Here is a 23,088-nt window from a genome sequence, read left to right on the forward strand (position 1 = left end):
CAGACTTGTGTAATGTGCGTCACATGGTTCGTGCATTGACATCTGTAATCTCACTATTACGAAGTATACGATCCATCTCCACTGCCGTGTTTGTCGCACCACAACTGATAGACCATGTGCTGAGCCAACTTGTTGACTCTAATAATAATAATAATCTTTATTTTTATATAGCACTAACATATTCCGCAGCGCTTTACAGTTTTCACACATTATCATCGCTGTCCCCAATGGGGCTCACATTCTAAATTCCCTATCAGTATGTCTTTGGAATGTGGGAGGAAACCGGAGTACCCGGATATTTTTACTCTGATGTTTTGCCTGGACGTCCACCTTTTGGGTTTTGAATGGATGGATGGGCTTCATTTTATATTCTTCCTACTGTCATAGCATTCAAATGATGCAGTTTGGCAATTTTCTAGGCCGAGAGACCGTTATCAATGAGCTGGGTGATGCGGGTTCTCTTTTCTTGGGAAATCTTCATGGCTGCTCATCAATTAAAACTATTGACCTTTCACTTGGGAATTAACCTAATTACACACTGAGCCAATAGGGAATTTGAGAACAGGTTGTAATTTGTAGTATACAGGAAGAAAAATATTTTTCTATCACCAGGAGCAAAACAGTAACAATGCAGTGACATAACAAGAATCTGCATAACTAATCATATGCTAAATAGTTGCAAGTCAAATTTATGTATGAGATAACCAAGATTGTCTATTAAATGATGTCAGTCTCACATTTGAAACAGTAGTGGATGGTGAGATATGGAGCCTGAAAGTCAAAAGCTCAAAACATTGTTACCCTTTGACTTGTCAGTGTACTGTAAGTGATAAAAGAATTGTATAGAAATAAGATATTTGGGCTATGATTTTTTTCTGTTTTTATGCCAGAAAGTTGGTGTTAAAGCCTTAAAAAAATTGCTAAATTTTGTGTGACTTTTGGCAGATTCACATAATTTATGTTTAGGTCAAAAAAGTGGGGGCAACCTGGGTGTGATGGGCGTGTCGACTCCCACTCGTTAATTTCAGTCCTTGAGTGGATACTCTGCTCTACCCCCTGCCATGAACAATACCAGTTTTGATTAATTGAAGGCATATTGCTTATAAAACAAAAAAATATATATTTTTACCATGATAGTCAGTAGATAGAAAAATGTTTAGAATTGAGAGTCCTCAGTGGTTGATACCTTTTAATGGCTAACTGAAAAGATGGTAACAAATTGCAAGCTTTCGAGACTACACAGGTCTCTTCATCAGGCATAGACTAATACAAAATCTGAAGAATCACATGTTTATACACAACACAGCAGAGAAATAATGCAATAGATAAGACAAGTGACGTGAATCAGAACTATCATTATGTGAGAGGGATAAACATAAATATTAGAACAGTTCATAGATAAGAAATGTGAAAGTTTTATTGTCCTCTGATTGGGATGAATCACTTCTCTATGTGCTGAAATTTTGATGATAAACTTTTATCTGTTACAGATCTAGCAGTGCTCTGAATGCTGAGCTCTGTACATCCCCACCCACACCACTGTGTGGCAGTGTTCTTGTACTCTTACAAAACTGTCAATCTCTGGATTGGACGTGGTTGGACAACATGGCAGAATGATTACGATTCCGCCAGTGATAATCTGCTGATAAAACAGTGATTTTATAAAACTACAGCAAGCAGCCTAGTAAGTGATGCATCACTGGAAGCAGGGTCTCTGCCCCTACACTATGCTGCTTTCAGATTAGGTAGGAAAAACCTGGAAACAGATTCCCTTTTAAATTAAATTTAATCCTTAATAGATGATAACTTTTTAAGGTTAACTAAAAAGAGGATGAGAAATAGTCGAGATTATTTTGATCTATTCCTCAGGCATGGAGTATTTCTAGTGATCACTAAATACCACACATAATATTTTTCTAACATCGCTATGGGAAAATATTGTGATTCTTCTTGAATGAAAAATAAGAAGGGTCAGGCCACTAAGTGCTAGAGGAGCTTCGAAAAACCAGATTTCTCACTTTTCCTGGCCTTATTCAAATCTTTATTAACACTCACAACTAGTGTTGAGCGATACCGTCCGATACTTGAAAGTATCGGTATCGGAAAGTATCGGCCGATACCGGCAAAGTATCGGATCTAATCCGATACCGATACCCGATACCAATACAAGTCAATGGGACTCAAGTATCGGACGGTATCCCTGATGGTTCCCAGGGTCTGAAGGAGAGGAAACTCTCCTTCAGGCCCTGGGATCCATATTAATGTGTAAAAGAAAGAATTAAAATAAAAAATATTGCTATACTCACCTCTCCGACGCAGCCTGGACCTCACCGAGGGAACCGGCAGCGTTCTTTGCTTAAAATGCGCGCGTTTACTTCCTTCCGTGACGTCACGGCTTGTGATTGGTCGCGTGCCGCCCATGTGGCCGCGACGCGACCAATCACAGCAAGCCGTGACGTAATTTTCAGGTCCTCAATGCCTAATTCTAGGCATTCAGGATTTAAAATTACGTTCCGGCTTGTGATTGGTCGCGTCGCGGTCACATGGGCGACGCGACCAATCACAAGCCGTGACGTCACGGGAGGCAGGACGCGCGCATTTTAAAATTACGTCACGGCTTGTGATTGGTTGCGTGCCGCCCATGTGACCGCGACGCGACCAATCACAGCAAGCCGTGATGTAATTTTCAGGTCCTGAATGCAGAATTAGGCATTCAGGACCTGAAAATTATGTCACGGCTTGCTGTGATTGGTCGCGTCGCGGCCACATGGGCGGCACGCGACAAATCACAAGCCGTGACGTCACGGGAGGCAGGAAACGCGTGCATTTTAAGCAAAGAACGCTGCCGGGTCCCTCGGTGAGGTCCAGGCTGCGTCGGAGAGGTGAGTATAGCAATATTTTTTATTTTAATTCTTTCTTTTACACATTAATGTTGTTTCGATACCGATACCCGATACCACAAAAGTATCGGATCTCGGTATCGGAATTCCGATACCCGCAAGTATCGGCCGATACCCGATACTTGCGGTATCGGAATGCTCAACACTACTCACAACACAAGTGTCTTTGAGGATGTTTTTTTTTTACTACAGGAAATAGGTGAGGACTATAATTCAAAGACGTAGCTGGAAATGTTTTTAGTTAATGTGGCTTTCAATGGACAATTGACCTGAATTTTAAATTTATATTGTGAAACATTATCTCTGCTGCTACTTATGAGCCCAGAAAGAATTCCCAGCAGTTGGGAAAAAATCATCACTAGTTAATTTTGTCCTATATTAAAGACTGCTAAGCGTTTTATAATTACTGTGTAATCATCAGATTACTCAGTAGGTTTCCACTATGTGCCATGGTTTTTGTCTACAAAAACATCATAAATTTTGGACTTGTAGTATTTACAGTGGCATGTAAATGTTTGGTCACCCCTGCTCAAAATTACTGTTATTGTGAACAGTTAAGATGAAATTAACTCTAAAAGACATACAGTTAAAGATCACACATTTCCTTTATATTTTAAGCAAACAAGTAAGGTATATACTGTATATATATACACTGCCCAAAAAAATAAAGGGAATACTAAAATCCCACATCCTAGATATCACGGAATGAAATATTCCAGTTGTAAATATTTATTCATTACATAGTGGAATGTGTTGAGAACAATAAAACCTAAAAATGATCAACGTAAAATCACAACTAATATCCCATGGAGGTCTGGAGTTGGAATAATGCTCAAAATCAAAGTGAAAAATTAAGTTACAGGCTGATCCAACTTCAGTGGAAATGCCTCAAGACAAGGAAATGATGTTCAGTAGTGTTTGTGGCCTCCACGTGCCTGTATGACCTCCCTACAATGCCTGGGCATGCTCCTGATGAAGCGGCGGATGGTCTCCTGAGGGATTTCCTCCCAGACCTGGACTAAAGTATCCGCCAACTCCTGGACAGTCCATGGTGCAATGTGATGTTGGTGGATGGTGCGAGACATGATGTCCCAGATGTGTTCAATCAGATTCAGGTCTGGGGAACGGGCGGGCCAGTCCATAGCTTTAATGCCTTCATCTTGCAGGAACTGCTGACACACTCCAGCCACATGAAGTCTGGCATTGTCCTACATTAGGAGGAACCCAGGGCCAACCGCACCAGCATATGGTCTCACAAGGGGTCTAAGGATCTCATCTCGGTACCTAATGGCAGTCAAGCTGCATCTAGCAAGCACATGGAGGTTTGTGCGGCCCTCCAAAGAAATGCCACCCCACACCATTACTGACCCACTGCCAAACTGGTCATGCTGAAGGGAAGTTGTAGGCAGCAGATTGCTCTCCACAGCATCTCCAGACTCTGTCATGTCTGTCACATGTGCTCAGTGTGAACCTGCTTGCATCTGTGAAGAGCACAGGGTGGCAGTGGCGAATTTGCCAATCCTGGTGTTCTGTAGCAAATGCCAAGCGTCCTGCACGGTGTTGGGCTGTGAGCACAACCCCCATCTGTGGACATCAGGCACTCAGACCATCCTCATGGAGTTGGTTTTTAACCGTTTGTGCATTTTGTGCAGACACATACACATTTGTGGCCTGCTAGAGGTCAATTTGCAGGGCTCTGACACTGCTCCACCATTTCCTCCTTGCACAAAGACTGAGGTAGCGGTCCTACTGCTGGGTTGTTGCCCTCCTATGGCCCCCTCCATCTCTCCTGGTGTACTGGCCTGTCTCCTGGTAGTGCCTCCAGCCTCTGGACACTACGCTGACAAACACAGCAAACTTGCCACAGCTCGCATTGATGTGCCATCCTGGATGAGCTGCATTACCTGAGCCACTTGTTTGGGTTGTAGAGACCGACTCATGCTACCACGAGTGTGAAAGCACAACCAACATTCAAAAGTGACCAAAACATCACTCTACAGTACATGCCACTTTTGGGCCACAAACTTACAACTTTGGACAAAACATGTCACTCTGGGCTAAACCTACAATTTATGGTGGCCCAAAAGTGGCATGTACAGTAGAGTAGGACCCATCAGAGGGATTTCACCTTGCCTTGGTTGATGGGCACACATGAATTGGCCAATTTATGTGTTAAGAATCTTCATTTCATCTATTACTGTAAGTTTTATGAAAACATTTTTTTTTTTTTTTTAATTTTTGAAAAATATTTTTGAGAAGTATAATTCGTATTGAATATTTGTCTGTGTTTTCACATGGCCTAGATTCATGTACATGTGCTGCTGTGTTCTTTTTTTATCTGTATATATATATTGAAAAATTAGACAAAGATAAAACAAGTAAACACAATATGCAGTATTTAAGTGAAGGTCTTTATTATTAAGGGAAAAATTAATCCAAACCTACAGGGTCCTATGTGAAAAAGTGATTGCCCCTTCCCCTTAAAACATAAAATAATTGTGGTTTATCACATCTTTGAGATGCTGAGTTTAAATACCCTAGCCAAACACAGGCCTGATTACTGCCACACCTGTTCTCAATCAAAAAATCACTTAAATAGGACCTGCCTGACAAAGTGAGGTAGACCAAAAGTTCCTCAAAAGCTACACATCATGCAGTGGTCCAAAACATTTTTGGAACAAATGAGAACCAAAGTAATTGAGATCTATCAGTCTGGAAAAGGTTAAAAAGCCATTTATAAAGCTTTGGGATTTCAGCGACCCACAGTGAGATCGATTATCCATAAATGGTGAAAACATGGAACAGTGGTGAACCTTTCAAGGAGTGGCTGGCTGACCAAAATTACCCCAAGAATGCAGCGGAATTCATCCAAGAGGTCACAAAAGACCCCATGACAACATCCAATAAATTGCAGGTCTCACTTGCCACAGTTAAGGTCAGTGTTCATGACTCCATCATAAGAAAGAGACTGGGCAAAAATGGCCTGCCTGGCAGAGTTCCAAGATGAAAATCACTGCTGAAAGATAAAGACTGTGGACTGACGAGACAAAAGTTGAACTTTTTGGAAGTTGCATATCCCTTTATATCTGGTGTACTAGTAACAGTATTTCAGAAAAGGAACATCATGCCAACAGTAAAATATTGCGGAGATAGTCTGATTGTTTGGGCCTGTTTTGCTGCTTCAGAACTTGGAAAATTTGCTGTGGTAAATGGAACCATGAAGGGGAATGTCCAGCCATCTGTTTATGACCTCAAATTGAATGGCACTTGGGTTATGGAGAAGAACAATGATCCAAAATACACCAGCAAGTCCACCACTGAATGACTTAAAGAAAACAAAATTAAGACTTTGGAGTGGCCTAGTCAAATTCCTGACTTTAATCCGATTGAGATGCTGTGGCATGACCTTAAAAAGGCAGCTAAAGCTCGGAAACTCTCCAATGTGGTTGAAATGCAATAATTCTGCAAAGATGAGTGGGCCAAAATTCCTCCAGAGCATGGTAAAAAACACATTGCCAGTTATCGCAAACCCTTGATTGCAGTTATTGCTGCTAAGGGTGGCCCAATCAGTTATTAGGTTTAGGGGGCGATCACTTTTTCACACAGGGCCCTGCAGGTTTGGATTGTTTGGATTTCTTTTCCCCTTAATAATAAAGACCTTCATTTAAAAACTGCATTTTGTGGTTATTTGCTTTATTTTTGTCTACTATTTAAGTTTGTTTGTTGAACTGAAACATATAAAAGTGTGACAAACATGCAAAAGAATAGGAAATAAGGAAGAAGACAAACTTTTTCACACAACTGTATTTTCATCTTTTACATTTTAAAAATTACAAAAAGGAAAACTTTACAGTACATAGTTTGTATATAGTACAGCAATCTTTATATCGCTCTGACATAGTGTGCAGTGCTTTATTTTTAAGTAAAGGATTCAATAAATCTATATTCTTTATCTTTTAATCAATGATCAATGGAAACCATATCCTCATATGCCTGAATGTATGTCAGTTCACTAAAATTACTTGGATAGAAACACATTTTGTAACCCTCAGATATGGGGAATATAGCATTTTGAATTAGTTTGACTCTGAAGCTTAGACCCCCCCCCCCACTCATCAGTGTTGCAGTTTCATTCATGGGGGTAGTACTGTTGCCGGTTCAGGTGGCTGTAAGCGCACAGACTGACAGCAGCTCAGCATTAGGGCCGGCTGTCAGTGCTGTCACTGGTTACAGCCGCCATTTACTATGTCTTGAGCGGTGACTGATCCCGCGCCGACGCTGTCTCTGTAAATGAAACCCAAATGCTACCTGGGAAGAATAACAATGTTATTAATCTGCAGATTAACCCTATATTGTCAGGTTATTAGTATTGTAAAGGGAACCTGTCGCCAGTTTTTCCCCATAGAAAATACAGCCATCACAAGGGCTTCTTTTACGGCATACTGGAATGCTGTAATAAAGTTCCCTTTAACTCACCAGGAGAAGCTTCAGGAGGCCCAAAATATTAGCAACTAGGGCATTTGGGTAGTGATAGTTCATTTGAGCATTGAATGAAACCATTGAGTTATGTGATTATTCAGCAACTGGAAATGCTGCTTAGTTATGCACAGTGATGGGACAACCTCTTTGTGCCCAAGATAGAGTTCAGTCAGGTGGTGCAAACAAATATTTGTAGAGTCAAGGTCCTTTTAAACGAGCCGACAAGCATTGAACGAGCATTCATAGGAATGCTTGTTCCCAATTATCAGCAGATGTAAACATGCTGGTTTTCTTGCTCGTTCGCCCGATGATCAGATTTTTATGCATGGATAAATCTAGTAATCATCAGCAGCATATCGCTCCCTGTAATTAGAGGATGTGCTATCAATAACATTTCATTATTTATTTATTGTGCTTTGCTTATATAGCATTATCTTATTCCACAGCGTTTTACAGACATTACCATTACTGTCCTTAATGGGGCTCACAATCTAAATTCCATATCAGTATGTCCTTGAAGTGTGGGAGGAAACCGGAGAACTCGGAGGAAATCCATGCAAACACGGGGAGAACATACAAACTCCTTGCAGATATTGCCCTTGGTGGGATTTGAACCCAGGACCCCAGCAGTGCTGCAGTGCTAACCACTGATCCACCGTGCTGTCCTGTACTGAATAAGGGGACAGAATTACCATATTAACACCCGGTCTGTCTCTGTTATTGGCTTTTAATCGATCACTTAATGGCTGAAATAAAGTTGTCCAGCACTTGTTACTTACCTGAAATTTACTTGTCTAAATGGGCCATCAATCACATGTTATGCCAGCAGTCGGGGCTGCCACTAGGAATTTCAGGGCCCCATACTGGCAAAATTTTAGGGTCCCCTTGATACTCCACCCCTGCTCTGCCTCAACCCCTCGAACCTTCCACAGTCCCACCGCCCACTCTTGGAAATACTCACCTTCTGCACCACACCCTTGGTGCAGCAGTCAAACTTTATCCCTTGCATAAAACCTGACCTATGTGAGAAGAAGGAGCTTGATGTTGCTACGATTTGATGTAACCCATTCAGGAAGGATTTATTCAGATCACCGTTATGTAACACTTAGATGATCTATATAAGGTGGCAGGTTAAACACCGGCTCAGACTCCAATGAGAAGAACACACATACTGTAGGCACCTAGTCTGCTTTACACAACATTGTGACCGGCCTCATGCATTGTGTGGGTGGGTATACCCAAAAGTTACAAGAACCCACCAGATGTAATAAATAACTGGAAAATCTCAGACTTCATGTAACAGAAACCTCTGTGAGTCAGTGGCTGGAACTGTATCCTGCACTTTGGAGTCAGGCCAGCCTAACGTCACTGGACATTTTCAAGTAGCGTCTGAGACATACAGCTACAGAAATCTGTATTTTACCTAAAAACTAGAAAAATGCAAAAATTACTGTTGTCCAGCATATTATTTTGGAAAACAGCTGTTATAAATCCAACCAGTTTTGCACAAAGTGATTTCATATAGATCACGTAGTTCCATTCACATTGATCATACAAATTCTCCATCGATGATTGCATCAACACACCTGTGTGGGGGCACACGTTTCCGTCAATGTGTGGGTTTTAATGAACTCACCATATGCAATGATTATAAGGAAGTGTCATGCTTCGGACTTTATACTTATCTGAAATTCTATCTTTTTGTCTAATTGTCTGTGATTCTACAATATGGACCATCCATTAAATTGTATCGGGGTCTATGAAGGCTGCAGAAACCATTCTGATAAGATATTGCCTGTATAACATGCATTATGATATTCTGGGAGTTGGCAGCGAGAGCTATGGTAGAACATACCGTAATCAAGCTGTCTTATAGAAATGTGACTTAGGCTAGTTTCACACTAGCGTTAACTGCAATACGTCGCAAATGCGTCGTTTTTGCGAAACGCCGCATCCAGCAAAAGTTTTTGCTGGATACGTTGTTTCGTCATAGAGTAACATTAGCGACGCATTTGCGACGCATTTGCGACGCATTTCCAAACGGTGAATGCGTTTGGCGGCGTTTGGGCGTATGGTAGCGGTCCGTCGGGAGAAAAAAACGTTACATGTAACGTTTTTTGCTCCCGACGGTCCGCTTTTTCCGACCGCGCATGCGCAGTCGGAACTCCGCCCCCACCTCCCCGCACTTCCCCGCACATCACAATGGGGCAGCGGATGCGTGGGAAATATGCATCCGCTGCCCCCGTTGTGCGGCGGAGACCACACTAGCGTCGGGAACGTCGGCCCGACGCGCAGCGACGGGTTGTTCCCGACGCTAGTGTGAAAGTAGCCTAAATCCATGGAAAATCAGATTTCTACTAGATATTCATGAGAAGGCTATATACTGTACAAAACATTACAAAAGAAGGTGTGACAAAATTGGGGTACACAGTATAGTAGCCCAGATGGCCTTTATATCAATCAAGTAATGTACAGAAGCAATTTTTATACAGAGTCATTCTTCCCAGGTTGCCCAACATTGCTCACTTCTCATGGGTCGTGTGCTAGATGAACACTTGTGCAGTAGTGATGAGTGAATATACTCGTTACTCGACATTTCCCGAGCATGCTTGGGGGTCTTCCGAGTATTTTTTAGTGCTCGGAGATTTAGTTTTTCTTGCCGCAGCTGAATGATTTACATCTGCTAGCCAGCATAAGTACATGTGGGGGTTGCCTGATTGCTAGGGAATCCCCATATGTACTTATGTAGGCTAACAGATGTAAATCATTCAGCTGCGGCAAGAAAAACTAAAACTCTGAGCACTAAAAAATACTCGGAGGACCCGGAGCGTGCTCGAGAAGTCTCGAGTAACGAGTATATTCGCTCATCACTATTGTGCAGGAACCCGGCAGGTATGTGCAGGTGTAATGTCAGCATCGCCGCTCACTTTCCAATGCAAAAGTGAGAACCTGTTTACTGACTGTCAATGGCTGAGTAAATTACACAGTTAGGCCGGGGTCAGGAGTCCAGAAACAGAAAAGCAGACTGTGCAACTCTAAGGCCGGAGACACACTGGTGCGAGATACGGCCGAGTCTCGCTGGTTAAAAGCAAGCTGTGGCACCTGTATTCCGGAGCTGAGCGTGCAGCTCCATGTATTGCTATGGAGCCGCATGCTCCGCTCCAGAGTGCAGGTGCCACAGCTTGCTTTTAACCAGCGAGACTCGGCCGTCTCTCGCACCAGTGTGTCTCCGGCCTTATTCCATAATTCTCATTCAAGTGAACGGGAATAATGGAAATGGCATGGCACAGAAAGCTACGTTGTTTCCATAAGTCCCATTCATTTTTGGAGTTATGAAATTGGCACTACATAGTGGACTGCTATTTCTAGAGATGGGAATAGCCCTTTAACCCCTTAACGACCAGGGGTATTTTTGTTTTTGCATTTTCATTTTTTGCTCCCCTTCTTCCCCGAGCCATAGCTTTTTTTATTATTTTTTGGTCAAAATGGCCATGTGAGGGCTTGTTTTTTTGCAGGAGGAGTTGTACTTTTGAATAACATCATTGGTTTTAACATACTATGTACTGGAAAGTGGTAAAAAAAATCCAAGTGCGGCGAAATTGCAAAAAAAGTGCAATCCCACAGTTGTTTTTTTTACAATGTTCACTAAATGCTAAAATGGACCTGCCATTATGATTCTCCAGGTCATTACGAATTCATAGACACCAAACATGTCTAGGTTCTTTTTTTCTTTATGTGGTGAAAAAAAATTCCCAAATTTGTTAAAAAAAAAATTGCGCCATTTTCCGATACCCATAGCGTCTCTATTTTTCGTGACCTGGGTTCGGGTGAGGGCTTATTTTTTGCGTGCCGAGCTGACCTTTTTAAAGATACCATTTAGGTGCAGATACGATCTTTTGATAGCCCGTTATTACATTTTAATGCAGTGTTGCAGCGATCAAAAAAAGTAATTCTGACGTTTTGATTTTTTTTTTACTTACACCTTTTAACGATCAAGTTACCTCTTTTCTTATATTAATATATCATGCGATTCTGAACGTGGCAATAACAAATATGTGTATATTTGATTTTTTTATTGTTTTATTTTGAATGGGGTGAAAGGGGATGATTTGAACTTTTATTTATTTATCTTTTTTTTTAAATATTTTTAAAAACATTTTTTTACTTTTTGCATGTTTCAATAGTCTCCATGGGAGACTAGAAGCTGCAGCTGTCCGGTCGATTCTGCTACATACAGGTGATGATCAGATCGCCTGTATGTAGCAGAAATGCTCACTTGCTATGAGCGCCAACCACCAGGCTTCGCTCATAGCAATCTGGCTATGACAACCATAGAGGTCTGCTGGAGACCTTTGGTTGTCATGCCAACCCATCGGTGACCCATGATCACGTGATGGGGTCACCGATGGGCAGGATTTCAGGCACGCTTGCCAGAAGCGTGAGTTAAATGCCACTGTCAGAGATTGACAGCGGCATTTAGCTGGTTAACAGCCTCTGGTGGATCACGATTCTACCTGCGGCTGTTGCGGGTACATGTCAGCTGTATATATCAGCTGACATTCCCAGAAAGGTGTGGGCTCAGCGCCAGAGCCCGCACCAAACAGGGGGAGTCCAACATTGGGGGTACTATTATGCCCGATGTCGGAAAGGGTTTAATAATGTGTGTCAGGGAGAATACTGGAAAGCTCACGCAGATCCCACCACTGCCACCAATTTGTCAGGGATCGCAACTCTGCTGCCTTCAATCTTCAGAACAATTGTACAATTGGTTGATGAGAGATGGACGAGACTGCGGCTGTTACCACTACTAGGCCAGTTATTGGGGAACTCACAGTGAGCGTATGGTTTATACACCTCCGATTCCAACGCGTGAAATATATATGTACCGTATATACCCCAATACGATCACTGACAAGTCCATAATAACTAAAGGAACTACTAGCTGCCACCTCCAATCATTTATACAGTCCAATTGATCACCCATTACAGGTAGTGTATGGCTTTAGGGGTGCGGTTTACAGAGCAAGAGGAGCAGAGTTATTAGATAATGTCTGTAAAGCACTATGGAATTAATGGCACTAAATAAGCTAAGCATAATAAATATATAATAGCATGTTTACACTGCATGAATGCAGCTTTATTTAAAACATGACATACTAAGAAGAGACAAAAAATGCGCTAAAGAGTAGACATAAACAATCAAAACACAATGAAAAAAACGCAAATAGCTTAATTTACACCTTACAATTCCAGCAAAGTGGATGAGATTTATAGAAATCTCATGACCATTGTGCTTTGTGCTGTTTTGTTACTCAGTGTAAACTGACCTGCGGTGCTTGTTTCAAATCAGCAACATGTGAATTTTTCTTGCGGGTACTCTGATTTTTATGTATGGTATGTTTGCGCTTTTAGTGCATTTCTATGGCAGAAGTGCTTCAAAACGCATGTAATCCGCACCTAAGTATATCAATAAAGTTTTGTCAAAACCAAATACTAAGAAGTATCAAAAGCAAAGTAGCTTTAAAACATGACATATCAAGAAGAGAAAAAAATGCAACAAAAAAAGAAGTAACCTAATAGGTGCAGAAATTGTGTAGAAAATCTGTAACATCAAAAATTCACCAAAAGCTCATAGTCGGAAATTTGCCTGAAGTTCTGCCTTGGCTGGGTTTTCCCAGCACTGCTAAAGGTGATTGACAGGTCTCTCCGATAGCGAGCTGGGAGAGGTCAGTTGGGGGCTCAGCTGGACAAGTCTTGTCTTTGGTCTTTGCAAATATCATTTTAAGCCAAAAACTGATTAAAAAAATGTAAAGTGTTATTAATGGGAATGTATTCTCAGAGCCAGAATAAACTACATGGTTATCATCTTTTTTTCATGGTTTTTACTTAGACCCCTGTGTGTACCTTGCATCCTGATTATCAAAAGTTTAGTTCCTGCACGTCGCTCATGCCTCTACCTTCCCGCAAGCTATTCCAATCCCAGAGCTATGTTAATGACCATGAAGTATGGGACATAAGTGCAATTTTCTGTTTCCAGAATGTTTTCTTGCAGCAGACGGGATAGAGAAACCTCTCCCTAAAATTCAACACCTCCCCGACTTATGCTGCCGTGAGTCAGTACTTCTCATAGGAGGGCCACAAGAACATCATTGTAGAGTGTCTCTAATTTTTCCTTTTTTTTTTTTTTACAAAACACCACAGCAGAAGTTAACCATAAGAGCAAACCCTTTCCAGAGATAGAGCAGAAAGGAACATCTTAAATAATGTTTGCAGGAAGGTGCGAGCCGGAGGGGAGTGAGCTGGGGGAGTTAGTAATATCCTGGCAGATGGTTGGGGGGAAAAAAACATTTGTTTCCCAGCAAAGAAGGAATGATTAAGTGACTCTGTTTGCCCTTAACTCTTTCACTTTTGCCAGTTATATGATGGAGATTCAGCCTTTTTCTTTCACTGTGTAATGCACGGAGAGGTATGAGGTCATTTTTGCCTCTTGCACTATGAGTCACATACAGAGAATCTTCCATTTATTACTTTTTTTATTTTATATTTGGACCAAACTAATATATTTTAAAAAAATGAGCTCATAGTTTTTTGTTTTTTTTTACATGTTTTAGGATTTTTTTTTACAAATTGAGTCTTTTACTCATTTGTTGTGTTTTTGGTGCATTTTAATTCAGACTTTTTTGCCTTTTTTGGGAAAAATTTGCTGCAGTCAGATATTGTCTGTAAATCAATGTGCAAATTTGAATCGTGCTAGATACAGAATAGTAAGTGATTCTAAGCCATTGACCGGTGGTTCAGTTTCACCACACCGCCAACCGGTGGTTCTCCAACATGGAGCTCAAAGACATTAGTTTAGAGATGGTGGTGTCATCCAGATGCATGACTGACCAGCTTTCCAAATATTGTCTGTTGCAGCCCTCCAACCATTAATTTACGCATGGCAGTGATGTCCAGATAATGTAAAAAGTGACAGGCTGGTGATGATGATACGTTGTAACGCTGAAGGGAATGCATAGTGTAAGGATCATGGAAAAGTACTAAAAATGCTGCAATAAAGCCAGTCAAGAGGTGTCCATCTAAGCAAATTTCTGATGGCAGCAAAATTGAAAAGTGTCACTTTAGTAGCTGCCATTTGTTCAGCTCGCTTGTGGTTTATTCTGACGATGAAGATCTGATTGACCAATCTATCATGCAACAACATGTGGCAAAAGAATTCACAAAAACTTTGCGGCAAATTTCTGCCATAAAGTAAGCCAACTAATAGAAGGTGTAAGCAAACTAGACAAGCTAAAAGTGTGCCAAATTTACCAAACTGCATGGGCCACTATGATAAATCTAGTGCATTTGAAGACTATCAACACCAAGCGTGCGCTATGATTTAGGCAGTATTAAAGAGGAATGGCAGCCACGGCCGGGTACTGCACATCCTCCCCCTATTCAACTCAATAGGGATGTCCAGTACCCGGCCGTGGACACTATAGAGTTGACACAGCTGTGCTGTGAAGCTCTGAAACTGACCAGATCCGGCCTCCGCCGACACCAGGAATAGGCTGATCGGCAGGGGCGCCGGGTGTTGCACCCTCACTAATCAGACATTAATGACCTATGGATAGGTGATCAATGTAACAGTAGTGGACATCCTTTTCAAGAAATAAGCCCCATGGAGTTTCACAAACAGGGTCTGGTCACGATAGAGAGAGCCAGACATGGTCAATAGAGCTCTGCCACTATACCAGCAGAATGGTTCTACATTTCACTGAACTAACATGCTTCAATGGTGGACCAGTCTAATCTCCCAATCAGACAGAAGTGCTCCCAAGGGAGAGAAGGACCCCAATTCATTTAGACTGGCGTTTCATACAAAGATAAGATGCACTAAATACATTAAGAAGTGCACGACACTTAATTAAGTTGGCGCATCTTTTCAGGGTTGTGTGTCTCAGCAGAAGGCCGGGGTCACACTTGCGACTGCAATTCGAGAAACTCGCGTGAGTCTCTCGCCTCAATACCCAGAACTGCCACCCGCAGTCGGGACCTGAGTGTGCAGCTGCATGTATTTCTATGCAGCTGAACGCTCCAGTCCTGTCCGCCGGTGGCAGTGCCGGGTATTGAGGCGAGAGTTTAGCTCGATGACCCCAGCCGAAGACTTACTCCCATCAAAAACTGGAGTAACTTTTCTGGCATAAGAAGAGCTATCACTTCTTTGATGGGTGGGCATGGTGATCCACCAGCCCTGCTAATCCTCAGTTTTCTAGCTTAAACACTTTGATGATGCAGCAAAGATTTCAGCAGCAACATCCAACCAATATCTACCTTGAAGTCTGCAGGTCTGCCCTCTTTCTAGACCCTGTTGACATATACATCAATCTTGATGAAGAGCATTACATCAGAGAAAATAATGCATATAGGGTCTTAGAAATCAAAGGTTCAAAGACAAACATACCATGGCTGGAAGCTACACATTGCTGTATTCAACTTGACAACATTAAATTACCAAATGAGAAGATCTTTCTATCTGAACTCTTGGCAGAAGAGAAAAGAGAATTAGGGTAATAAACTCCCTATTAAGGAATAAGATATGGCTTGTTCCTTCACACGTCTGAGCGCCAGGTGTACAGGTCCTTCTCAAAAAATTAGCATATAGTGTTAAATTTCATTATTTACCATAATGTAATGATTACAATTAAACTTTCATATATTATAGATTCATTATCCACCAACTGAAATTTGTCAGGTCTTTTATTGTTTTAATACTGATGATTTTGGCATACAACTCCTGATAACCCAAAAAACCTGTCTCAATAAATTAGCATATCAAGAAAAGGTCCTCTAAACGACCTATTACCCTAATCTTCTGAATCAACTAATTAACTCTAAACACATGCAAAAGATACCTGAGGCTTTTAAAAACTCCCTGCCTGGTTCATTACTCAAAACCCCCATCATGGGTAAGACTAGCGACCTGACAGATGTCAAGAAGGCCATCATTGACACCCACAAGCAAGAGGGTAAGACCCAAAAAGAAATTTCTCAACAAATAGGCTGTTCCCAGAGTGCTGTATCAAGGCACCTCAATGGTAAGTCTGTTGGAAGGAAACAATGTGGCAGAAAACGCTGTACAATGAGAAGAGGTGACCGGACCCTGAGGAAGATTGTGGAGAAGGACCGATTCCAGACCTTGGGGAACCTGAGGAAGCAGTGGACTGAGTCTGGTGTGGAAACATCCAGAGCCACCGTGCACAGGCGTGTGCAGGAAATGGGCTACAGGTGCCGCATTCCCCAGGTAAAGCCACTTTTGAACCATAAACAGCGGCAGAAGCGCCTGACCTGGGCTACAGAGAAGCAGCACTGGACTGTTGCTAAGTGGTCCCAAGTACTTTTTTCTGATGAAAGCAAATTTTGCATGTCATTCGGAAATCAAGGTGCCAGAGTCTGGAGGAAGACTGGGGAGAAGGAAATGCCAAAATGCCTGAAGTCCAGTGTCAAGTACCCACAGTCAGTGATGGTGTGGGGTGCCATGTCAGCTACTGGTGTTGGTCCACTGTGTTTCATCGAGGGCAGGGTCAATGCAGCTAGCTATCAGGAGATTTTGGAGCACTTCATGCTTCCATCGGCTGAAATGCTTTATGGAGATGAAGATTTCATTTTTCAGCACGACCTGGCACCTGCTCACAGTGCCAAAACCACTGGTAAATGGTTTACTGACCATGGTATTACTGTGCTCAATTGGCCTGCCAACTCTCCTGACCTGAACCCCATAGAGAATCTGTGGGATATTGTGAAGAGAAAGTTGAGAGACGCCAGACCCAACACTCTGGATGAGCTTAAGGCCGCTATTGAAGCATCCTGGGCCTCCATAACATCTCAGCAGTGTCACAGGCTGATTGCCTCCATGCCACGCCGCATTGAAGCAGTCATTTCTGCCAAAGGATTCCCGACCAAGTATTGAGTGCATAACTGAACATTATTATTTGATTGTTTTTTTGTTTGTTATTAAAAAACACTTTTATTTGATTGGACGGGTGAAATATGCTAATTTATTGAGACAGGTTTTTTGGGTTATCAGGAGTTGTATGCCAAAATCATCAGTATTAAAACAATAAAAGACCTGACAAATTTCAGTTGGTGGATAATGAATCTATAATATATGAAAGTTTAATTGTAATCATTACATTATGGTAAATAATGAAAATTAACACTATATGCTAATTTTTTGAGAAGGACCTGTAGACTGAACGAGTCTGTTCTGTTCACAAAAGGCAACTTTTTTCCATGGCCTCGTCTGGACGTAGGCCATGTAGATGGATACTGGAAGTCACCAACCAACACAAGTCCCTTTTAAAATTGAAAAAAAGGAAAGGGAAAATATGGCAGCAATTTGAGTTTTTTGGAGCAAAGGTCTTAGAACGTATCTGGAATATAAGCAACTGGTTTGACTCAATTGACTGTCAACCTTAAGTGAAAGGTTTAAGTCTTAGACTCAAAGAGAAATAAATTAAGCTTATGTTCACAGTTTTAGAGATAATTACTGTTCACATTAAGCTGAAAACACTTGTTGACACCTTACTAACAAAATGTATCTTCATAAAGATTGAGTATCAAGAAATTTTGCCGATTATTGGCTTGTGTAACCACCTGACAAACGAATAAAACTCTTGTCAGTTGATTTGGTCATTCATGCCGTCATTAGTGTTGAGCATTCCGATACCGCAAGTATCGGGTATCGGCCGATATTTGCTGTATCGGAATTTCGATACCGAGTTCCGATATTTTTGTGATATCGGAAATCGGAATCGGAAGTTCCCAGTGTATGGTTCCCAGGGTCTGGAGGAGAGGAGACTCTCCTTCAGGTCCTGGGATCCATATTCATGTAAAAAATAAATAATTAAAATGAAAAATATGGATATACTCACCTGTCCGGCGGCCCCTGGACCTTACCGAGTTTAGGACCTGCGATGACGTCGCGGCTTGTGATTGGTCGCGTGAGCGGTCACATGAGCGGTCACGCGACCAATCACAAGCCGCAACGTCATCGAAGGTCCTAAACTCCTCATTCTTAGGAACGGAGGCTGCCGGTTACATCGGTAAGGTCCAGGGGCCGCCGGACGGGTGAGTATATCCATATTTTTTATTTTAATTCTTTATTTTTTTACATGAATATGGATCCCAGGGCCTGAAGGAGAGTTTCCTCTCCTTCAGACCCTGGGAACCATCCAGGATACCTTCCGATACTTGTGTCCTATTGACTTGCATTGGTATCGGGTATCGGTATCGGCGATACACGATATTTTTTGGATATCGGACGATACCATCCGATACCGATACCTTTGAGTATCGAAAGGTATCGCTCAACACTAGCGCCCGTCATTAAAATCACCATAATCGCCAGCTCATCGTCTTATTCTATGGGCAGGGAGCAATTGTATTAGTGATGGCTAACCTGTCTAAACAGGTCATTATATGACTGCTGATCAGCTTTAAAGAGAATCTGTCCCCAGGTTTTTGCCACCTAATCTGAGAACAGCATAACACCCCCTTCATACGTCTGTATAAAAGCTGTACCGGAAAAAACAGTACCGGTGTCATGAGTGTTTTTCCGGTATGGCAAGAGAAAAAGAAATTACAACGCTTCTCCTATACTTTGCAATGTTAAACACATGCAGTACACAGATGTCATCAGTATGCTGTATGTGATTTTCCCGAACGCATAGACTGGTATTGGCCCTTGTCATCCTTCCTGGCGGTAAAAAAACAAAACAAGCATGTCTGTATAGATTACACAGACACATTGGCTGTGTAAAACACAGACATGCACAGCAGCATAGATTACACACATTTTTACACATGTCAATGATCAGGAAGGAACACTCCCATAAACCTTTGTTGAGCGGATCATCAGCCCACAGAAAAGAACCTTAAAGGTGACCATGGACATATGACAGCGAGGAGCACTACCTCCATTATGCACCATCAGGCCGAGAACACATTTTTGTCATTAAGAAGTTATTTGTGATAATGATCATCTTGTGGCAAACAATAGGATCAGACAGGTTCAAATTAACCAGGTAGATACTAGTTTTTCCCAAAGGAAAGCATCAAGTTATCATTGTCTAATCTCAACTAAGAATATATTAGCAAGATCATTGGCTGCCACATCTCAACTTTCCTCTAAAATGAACTCTATTTTATGAGTATTTCTAGGAATACAAATATCCTACTCATCCTACTCTTGGAATATGCCAAAGGCATCAACTAGTCGTGTGGCACAGAGCCCGATTGCCTCCATCACCAAGGTACGTGTAAAGATGAGGTCATTTTGCTGGAGAAGTGATGCTTTGGATGCTATCATTAGGAGATTTACACCGGAAGCCTGCCGGGGAAGCTGACAGTTGACTTTTTGATATTTATGCTGTAGTGAAGCCTGGCTTGTAAGGTCTCCGAGGAGAGGCTTTCTATCCGGTTCTTTAACTCCTCACAGCTCATCTGACTCCGTCTGCTGGCACAATATGTCCTGGACACGTCACAATTCAATCGCCTGATATCTAGTTTATTTATTTTATTGCACCTTGCTTATATGGATCCAACATGTTCCATTGACCTGTACAAAGATCATCAACGCTTACATCAGCCCGTGTCCCAAGTGGCGTGTAAAATCTTTTTTCCTTTGCAGACATGCACATATAGATATATGCTAGGACTACTTTCATCATATTTTGGAGTCTTAGGAGAAGCTGAAATAAGCTCTTTTCACAGAGAGTGTCTTGAAATGTCTGTCTACAGAATCACCTGGAAGCCCCCAATGTACATGTCAAACATACCCATGACCTCTCATTAATTCAACATAAAAATGTCCCCTGATTGGAAAAGGAAAAACCTTCTCCAAGATACTTTCAGAACTTTGGTTTTGGGACCGGTGGGGGTCCTAGTGTTAGAATCTCATAGATCTGCAAGTTATGACCTATTCTTTGGTTAGGGCTGGTGCAGATGGTCATAGATTCTCTCATCCAAGAAATCAGACTGTGAGCTGATTTTCTTGGATGGGGAGCAATTATTGACTTGCAATGCTGAGTGCGATCAGAATATCAGATCAAACTTGGGCATGCTGCTTTTTTTTCCTCGGACAGTCTCTGTCCAAGGAAAAAGTTGGACATGTGCACAGCCCCATAAAATAACATTGGACCGAAAACATGCTCGTCTGCACCTGCCCTTAATTATGGAAATAGCCATTCAACTCTCTTTGGATTTGCACAGTAAACACATATAGATGCACAGCTTGTTTAGTAGATGGCAGGAAATAATTTCTGTCTCATGCAGAAGAACTTTGTACAATTATGATAACTCAGGAAACCTTCTACACATGCTGAACAGACATTGCTTTTTTGGAATGAGAATTCTATCAGAGACTAGTAGGATACTAACTATTCATTGTTAGAACCCCTACCTCTATATAGACACCACTGAATGCTACAGATAAGCACGTCAGTGCAGCCGTGAGTGGATCACCCAGACACCGGCTTCCTTCCTGCACTTTTGAGTACAATGGACCTAGACTTTTGTAGAAAGGGCATGAAGCCATGGGATTAGATGCCACAGATAACTAAGCTTTATTGTTTTGTCTCATATTATTATGCACTGTATGAATACCATTCGCAGCTCATAAACACCAATGTAACATTAGGTAGTGAAAAACTATGACTATTATCATAATAAATGCACAACTTCCTGCTTCCGAGTCTTCACAGTTTAGTAATTTCATGATTTTATAGACTGTTTCTCTAATCTTCACTTGTATAGAAATGTTCTGTGTTTGGGCTGTAATTAGTAAGGTCATTGTTGGTTTTCATAAGAGGGTAAAGCTAGCCATACACATTAGATAGTCGTCGGTGAAATGTTTGCTTGACACAACGCAAAGTCTTTCTTGAACCATTAAAATGCAAGCAAGGAATAATATACATGTAAAGGTGCCGCCACACTCAGCAACTTTGCAAAGAGAACGACAACAATCCGTGACGTTGCAGCGTCCTGGATAGCGATCTCGTTGTGTTTGACACGCAGCAGCGACCTGGATCCCGCTGTGCCATCGCTGGTCGGAGCTAGAAGTCCAGAACTTTATTTCGTCGCCAGGTCGGCGTGTATCGTCATGTTTGACATCAAAAGCAATGACACCAGCAACGAGCATAGGGGGCGTCGCAGCGTCTCCTTCTAGCCAGTCTGTACACTCCGGCTGTTTGACATGGAGCTAACAACCAGCGAGAACGAGAAGTGAGTTGCCGTTACGTCACTGGATCGCTCCTGCATCGTTCTGGAGTTGCTGTGTTTGACGTCTCTACAGCGACCTAAACAGCGACGCTCCAGCGATCTAGTTTAGGTCGGCTCCTTGTCTATATCGCCGCAGCGTCGCTGAGTGTGACGGTACCTTAAGTCTTGGTCTGTGAATTATTAATTATGCTTTGCTTATATTGCGCCATCATATTCCACAGCACTTTACATACATTATTATCACTGTCCCAATTGGAGATCACGATCCAAATTCCCTATCAGTATGTCTTTGGAGTGAGGGAGGAAACCCATGCAAACACGGGGAGAACATACAAACCCCTTGCAGATTTTGTCATTGGTGGGATTTGAACCCAGCACCCCAGCACTGAAAAGTAACAGCGCTAACCACTGATCCACCACTGTGCTGGTAATACAGACTAACTCAAACTGTATGGGATCAGAATGACTGTTAATCCTAATACTTTGGGATGCATTCGTGCAGGGGTGCATTCGTGCACTATTATTCGTGATCATTTATTCAAAGTACTTTTTTCTAAGTGCTCGGCAGTTATAACATGGCAGAATATAACAAGCATCTCTTTTCTCTTCATACAGGTAAACTTATCATTCATTCTCTGAACTGAAATATCCTGCATTGTTATGACCCCAATGGCGAGGGTCTCAGAGGTACGTGGAAGTCTGCAGAATACAAAAATCCAGCTCATAGGGCAGTGGTAACTGGGTTGACCATATATCTACTCCTAACGCCAACACTAGAAGTAGCCGGGGATCATTCCTACGTTGATTCTAGATGACACGCTCCAGCCGGAGAATCTAGCTACCCCTAGTAGAGGAAAACAAAAGACCTTTCTTGCCTCCAGAGAAGGGGACCCCAAAGCTGGATAGAAGCCCCCCACAAATAATAACGGTGAGGTAAGAGGAAATGACAAACACAGAAATGAACCAGGTTTAGCACAGAGAGGCCCGCTTACTGATAGCAGAATAAAGAAAGGTAACTTATATGGTCAACAAAAACCCTATCAAAATCCACACTGGAAATTCAAGAACCCCCGAACCGTCTAACGGTCCGGGGGGAGAACACCAGCCCCCTAGAGCTTCCAGCAAAGGTCAGGATATAGATTTGGAACAAGCTGGACAAAAATACAAAACCAAAACAAATAGCAAAAAGCAAAAGGCAGACTTAGCTGATATAACTGGAACCAGGATCAGTAGACAAGAGCACAGCAGACTAGCTCTGATAACTACGTTGCCAGGCATTGAACTGAAGGTCTAGGGAGCTTATATAGCAACACCCCTAACTAACGACCCAGGTGCGGATAAAAGGAATGACAGAAAAACCAGAGTCAAAAAACTAGTAACCACTAGAGGGAGCAAAAAGCAAATTCACAACAGTACCCCCCCTTAGTGAGGGGTCACCGAACCCTCACCA

Source organism: Ranitomeya variabilis, chromosome 7 (assembly GCF_051348905.1).
Source record: "Ranitomeya variabilis isolate aRanVar5 chromosome 7, aRanVar5.hap1, whole genome shotgun sequence".
NCBI lineage: Eukaryota > Metazoa > Chordata > Amphibia > Anura > Dendrobatidae > Ranitomeya > Ranitomeya variabilis.